The following is a 6,000-nucleotide window of genomic DNA, read 5'->3' on the forward strand; positions in this document are numbered from 1 at the left end:
AACGTTTATGTATACTCGAAATCGTTGCAACAACCAAAATATCAGTATTTGAAAAAGATATTGGCACCAATAGAAAAAATTAATTATTTCACATTTTCAAATAATATTGATGTTGTTCCACCGAGCGAAGCACTTCCGAATTCTATATTTATTTTTGATGACATAGCATGTGATAAGCAGGATGCGGTAAGAGAATACTTTGCAATGGGGCGACACGCGAACGTTGACAGTTTTTATCTTTGTCAAACGTATGCGAAAATACCGAAGCATCTTATACGTGACAATACGAATTTTTTAATTCTATTTAAACAGGATGTTACAAATATGAAACATATATATAATGATCATGTTAACACTGATATGTCATTCGAAGATTTTGATAAATTGTGTCGAATATGTTGGCAACAAAAGTATGGATTTGTGGTGATTGATAAGGACAGTGCTATTTCAAACGGTCGCTATAGAAAGGGATTTAACGACTTCGTGGTATCATAATGTGATCAGTCGTTGTCGATACACCGATTGATAACTGTCAAGCTCAATATGAATAACAACAGTAAACTTAAAAATCGAGAGATAATTGCGAAGAAAATTGCTCAAACGAGCGATTCGATTCGCAAAAAGTATCATACCATGAAGACGGGAAAAATGGAAGAAGATATCGCGTTGGAGCGACATTTAAACCCATCGTTGAGCCTCTTAAACAGATTGTAGAAAACACCGTTGGAAACAACGAAGTTGAATCTGCCATATCAAAGAACGAATCGTATTTTCCGGAAAAAAAAGATGTGTTAACACCAAAACAAAAACGATTAATTACAGCATCTCCAATATCATTACCTGAAGAAAAAGAAGAAAGTAGATCGACACCAAAACGGAATCGATTAATAAATACATCGTTGATATCTTTATTGGGAGAAGAAAAAGATGAAAGTAGATTGACACCAAAACGAAAACGATCAAATGCAACGTCATCGATAACAGCATCGACTTCAATTAAATCAGCGTTAAAACGATCACACACCATACCGTCCACATTAAACGAGACGCTTAAGTTCGCGCAACAACGAAATTTTTCATCAAGGGAACGTTCACACTCACATTCCATTGAAGACGTTTTCGATACCGCAGACGAACCGTTGGTAACATCTATTCGACAAAAGTTGCAAACATCAGAAGGTTGAAAGACTCTTCAAACTCATTATGGACCGTTGGGGCAAAAGTATCTAGGCGCTGTTTTGAGCGGAAAAAAATCTATTAACATCATAGCGTTTACGGAGTTTATTTCAACGACAATGGAACAATGATTGGCAACAAGCGTGTTGATTTAGATAAAAACGATAATATATTGATAGATGGTAAAAAGTATTCGGGAACAGTGGGACTTTATGAATTGATTTTTATGAGATTTCCCGATGAGAGCAGTTATACTGATACCGATAAAAAAAATTATAAAAGTATACTCATGGCAACGAATGCACATAAACGTGACTACAATTCTCAAAATCAAGTAAAGAGTAACAAGGATCTGTAGTAATAATAGAAGTTAGAATTCTTAGTAGCAATTTAATCAATATCACGTAGCGAAATATCATATCATATTAATTTTAATTCGGCGTACTCCTATCTCCTTGTGCAAAATCCCCTAACTTGGCCTTGGTGCAAAGGCTAGCGGTGTAAGTTGCATCGAGCGAGTAGTCTCGCCTCATCATTGTAACAGAACGGAGGTCCGCTCTAATCAATAAATTCTTTTTTGAAGCATTCTTTAAATCAATTTTTACTTTACAATTTATCTGAATCCCTTACAAAATCAGAAGTGGGATCGAGACTCCGAATTCCTCAGGTAAAAACGAGGAGAAGTGATTTCGAATATCTCAAAGGAGATCGAAATAAGTTTGAAGTGAATAAGTTGTGCGCGAAAGCGTGAATTGGAACTGTGAATTGTATGAGTCAAGGAATCGTTATGAGAGATCCTAGTACATTCACTGTTACGACATTAAAGGATAAGCTGCGTGAGCTAAACCTGGCTACAACAGGCATTAAAAATGAGTTAATCAAGAGGCTTCAAGAAGCGGATCCGTCAGGACAATGGATCATAGATCTTGATTCAACGGAGGTAGACGCGTCGGAAGAAGAGCGAAGTGAAACCTCGAGTCCGAGTGGGGCAGCAGACGACCGGGAAAATCCACCTGGTAGAGAAGAAATGCTCAGAAGGGAAAATGAGTTAGCGAAAAGAGAACGATCTTTGATGGCTCGAGAATTGGACGTTATGCGAAGAGAAAATGAGCAGTTACGCGTTTTGACACAAGTATCGCAAAACGAAAGTTTCAGTGCGTCAACCTACAAGATTAGTTTGACTAGTTTAAAGGAACTGTTACCGGCCTTCAGTGGAAAATACGGAACTTTTCAGAAATGGAAAGAGCAGTTGACGTTGGTAAAGCGAACGTACCAACTGGACGACGGTATGACAAAACTACTGATAGGAGCAAAACTAGAAGGAGATGCAATCGAGTGGTTCCATTCGGTACCGGAGCACCTTTCTATAACTCTTCAGGACCTGTTAGGACGTATGGAGATAATGTATGATCAGCGTGAAAAGAAGTTGACCCTACGAAGAGAATTCGAAAAAAAAAAATGGAATTATGGCGAAACGTTTGCCGAGTATTATCACAAGAAAGTTATTCTTGCCAATAAGGTTCCGATAAGCGAAGAGGAGATGGTAGATTACATCATTGAGGGAATTCCAGATGACTCCATCAGACGACAGGCAATGATGCTGCGATTCGTGGATAAAGAAGCAATGCTACACGGAATGGAAAACATCTCGCTGCCTACGGAACATAAAACGCAACAAAAAATGGAAAAAGGGGCCACCAAGATAACAGGCAAAACAACGGGTGCACATAAGAAAAGTAGTGGTGAAGTGAATGTGAAAACAGAAGTGCGGTGCTATAATTGCAACGCGGAAGGTCATATGGCAAACAAGTGTCCGATGCCTAAGCGAGAAAGAGGAGCTTGCTTCAAGTGTTACCAGATGGGACACCGAGCCAAGGACTGCCCGATAAAAGGACGCCCGAAGAAAGAAGTTAACAGCGTGTCAACCACCAGAGGAGACGAAAAAAGCGACGGCATGTCAAATGGCGAGAGAAGCGAAATTATTAATAGCGTGTCTAATAGCGAGATTAAGGACTTTCATAGAAAAGTAAGTTATGAACTTGTAGATAAAGCAAATGATATGAAGATTTCTCTAGAACTCGATACGTTATTAGATACCGGTAGTCCTATAAGTTTTATTAAAGAAACTCTCGTGCCACCAAAATTTGTAAGACCTGTTTCATCGGATAAAAATATGTATTGCGGATTAAATAATAGTAAACTACAAATAAAAGGGGAAGTAAAAGCAAATATAATATTAAACCGGAAAGAAGCAAAGTGTGTAATAATAATGGTTGTTACAGAACGTTCAATGAAGGCATCAGTTGTAATCGGTCGAGACCTGCTAATACAATTTTTTGGAAAAGAAAAGTCAGATGGCAAAATCTCAGAAGATGAAGTGATAAAGGAAATATTGCAAATATCCATAGACGAAGTAAATTGTGATATAAAAAAAACGATAAACGTTAATCAAAAAATAAGTCCCGAAATACAAGTATCCGTTAAGAAACTATTTGAAAATGAATATGTAAAACCCGATAGGCCAGAAAAACCAAAGGTTGACGCGGAACTTTGTTTAAAATTACGAGAGAATAAGCCATTTAACTTTCCTTCAAACCGGCCTTCTTATGCAGAAAAAGGGAGCTTCGAGTATTATTAGATTCGTTAGTTGAGAAAAATTATACGCCCAAGCGAATCGGAATATGCATCTCCGGTTGTGTTAGTACGTAAAAACAGGAGATATACGACTATGTGTAGATTTTCGCGAATTAAACAAACTATTGGTTAAGGATAATTATCCATTGCCAAACATAGAGGATTTGATAGATTCATTGTATAATAAAAAATACTTTACAAAGTTAGACTTGAAAAACGGATTTTACCACATTAAAATGTCAAAAGATTCAGTAAAATATACCGCGTTTGTAACGCCGTTAGGGCAATTTGAATTTTTGCGTATGCCGTTTGGTTTAAAAGTAGCCCCCTCCCGTTTTCAGCGTTATATTAATCAAATATTGTCTAATCTCATTCGAGAATCGAAGGTGATAGTTTATATGGATGATATTTTAGTAATATCGGAAACAATTGAGCAACATTTAAATATATTGCGACAGGTGTTTAGATTATTTGTAGCAAATAAACTCGAATTAAGAATCGATAAGTGTATTTTCCTCCAAACAGAAATAGAATTTGTCGGGTATTTGATTACAGGCACCGGAGTAAAACCAACTAAGGCAGGAATAGAATCCGTAAAAAGAATTCCAGTACCGCGTAATATTAAGGAGGTACATAGTTTTGTCGCTTTATGTTCCTATTTTAGAAAATTTATTCAATCCTTCTCGTTGATTGCTAAGCCACTGTACGAATTATTACGTAAAAATGTGACATTTACCTTCGGACCGCGTGAATTAAAAGCATACGAGGAATTAAAGATTAAATTAACACAGGCACCTGTACTAGCGATATACAATCCAAATAGCGAAACAGAGCTACACTGCGACGCGAGTACGAGCGGTTTCGGGGCAGTATTAATGCAACAAGGTAAAGACAAATATTTTCATCCAGTCTTCTTTTTCTCAAAACGAACTACAGACGCAGAAAGTAAATATCATAGTTTTGAATTGGAAATGTTATGTATAATATATGCCCTGCGACGATTTAGAGTTTACTTAAATGGAATTAAATTTAAGATAGTTACGGATTGTAATGCGTTAGCCTTAGCAATTAAGAAAAAAGAAATAAATCCTCGAATAAGTCGATGGGTGTTAGAATTAATGAATTATGATTATACAACCGAGCATAGACCCGGAAAACGAATGGGACATGCAGATGCGTTAAGTCGATTGCCACACGAAATAATGGTAATCACCGATAATCCGTTCGAATTAAACCTTGCTCTTAGTCAAAGTCGAGACGCCAAATTATGCGAATTAAAAGATATATTACAAAAAACGGAAGACTCGGTCTTTGAAATGCGAAACGGAATCATATTCAGAAAACGTAACAAAGATTTATTGTTTTATGTACCACATGCGATGGAGATACATATAATGCAAAAATATCACGATCATATGGGACATTTAGCAGTAGAAAAAACCTATGATAATATATCTAAAAGCTATTGGTTTCCAAATATGAAAGAGAAAGTTAAGAATTATATTTTAAATTGTTTAAAATGCATTGCATATTCTCCTGCCGACGGAAAAAAGGAAGGAAATTTACATTGTATCCCTAAGGGTGAAACTCTCTTTGACGTATATCATATCGACCATTACGGTCCGATAGATAAAGAGCGATTAGCTAAACGATATATGTTAGTAGTTATTGACGCATTTACGAAATTTGTTAAATTGTATCCGACTAAGACTACCGCGACTCAAGAAGTAATAAGTCAACTACAAACACATTTCTGTAATTATAGTAGACCGCGTATCATAATATCCGACAGAGGGACAGCTTTTACTTCAAGCGATTTTGAAACATTTTGTAAAGAAAATAATATTTGGCATATCCTTACCGCTACACAATCGCCTCAAGCAAATGGACAAGTTGAACGCGTAAATCGTGTTATAGGACCTATGATAGGAAAACTTATAAATAATGACGAAAAGTTATATTGGTACAAGATAATTTGGGATATTGAATTTGCATTAAATAATACTATTCATAAAACAACAAGGGAAACACCAAGTAGACTTTTGTTTGGGGTAGAGCAAAAAGGAAAAATTATAGATGCTATACGAGAATATCTGAACTTAAACCTTACCGATAACGATCGAGATCTGCAATTAATGCGTGCAAGAGCGGCGGATAGAATAATGCGAAGCCAAAAATATAATAAGGAAT

Source organism: Cardiocondyla obscurior, linkage group LG03 (assembly GCF_019399895.1).
Source record: "Cardiocondyla obscurior isolate alpha-2009 linkage group LG03, Cobs3.1, whole genome shotgun sequence".
In the NCBI taxonomy this organism is placed as follows: Eukaryota; Metazoa; Arthropoda; class Insecta; order Hymenoptera; family Formicidae; genus Cardiocondyla; species Cardiocondyla obscurior.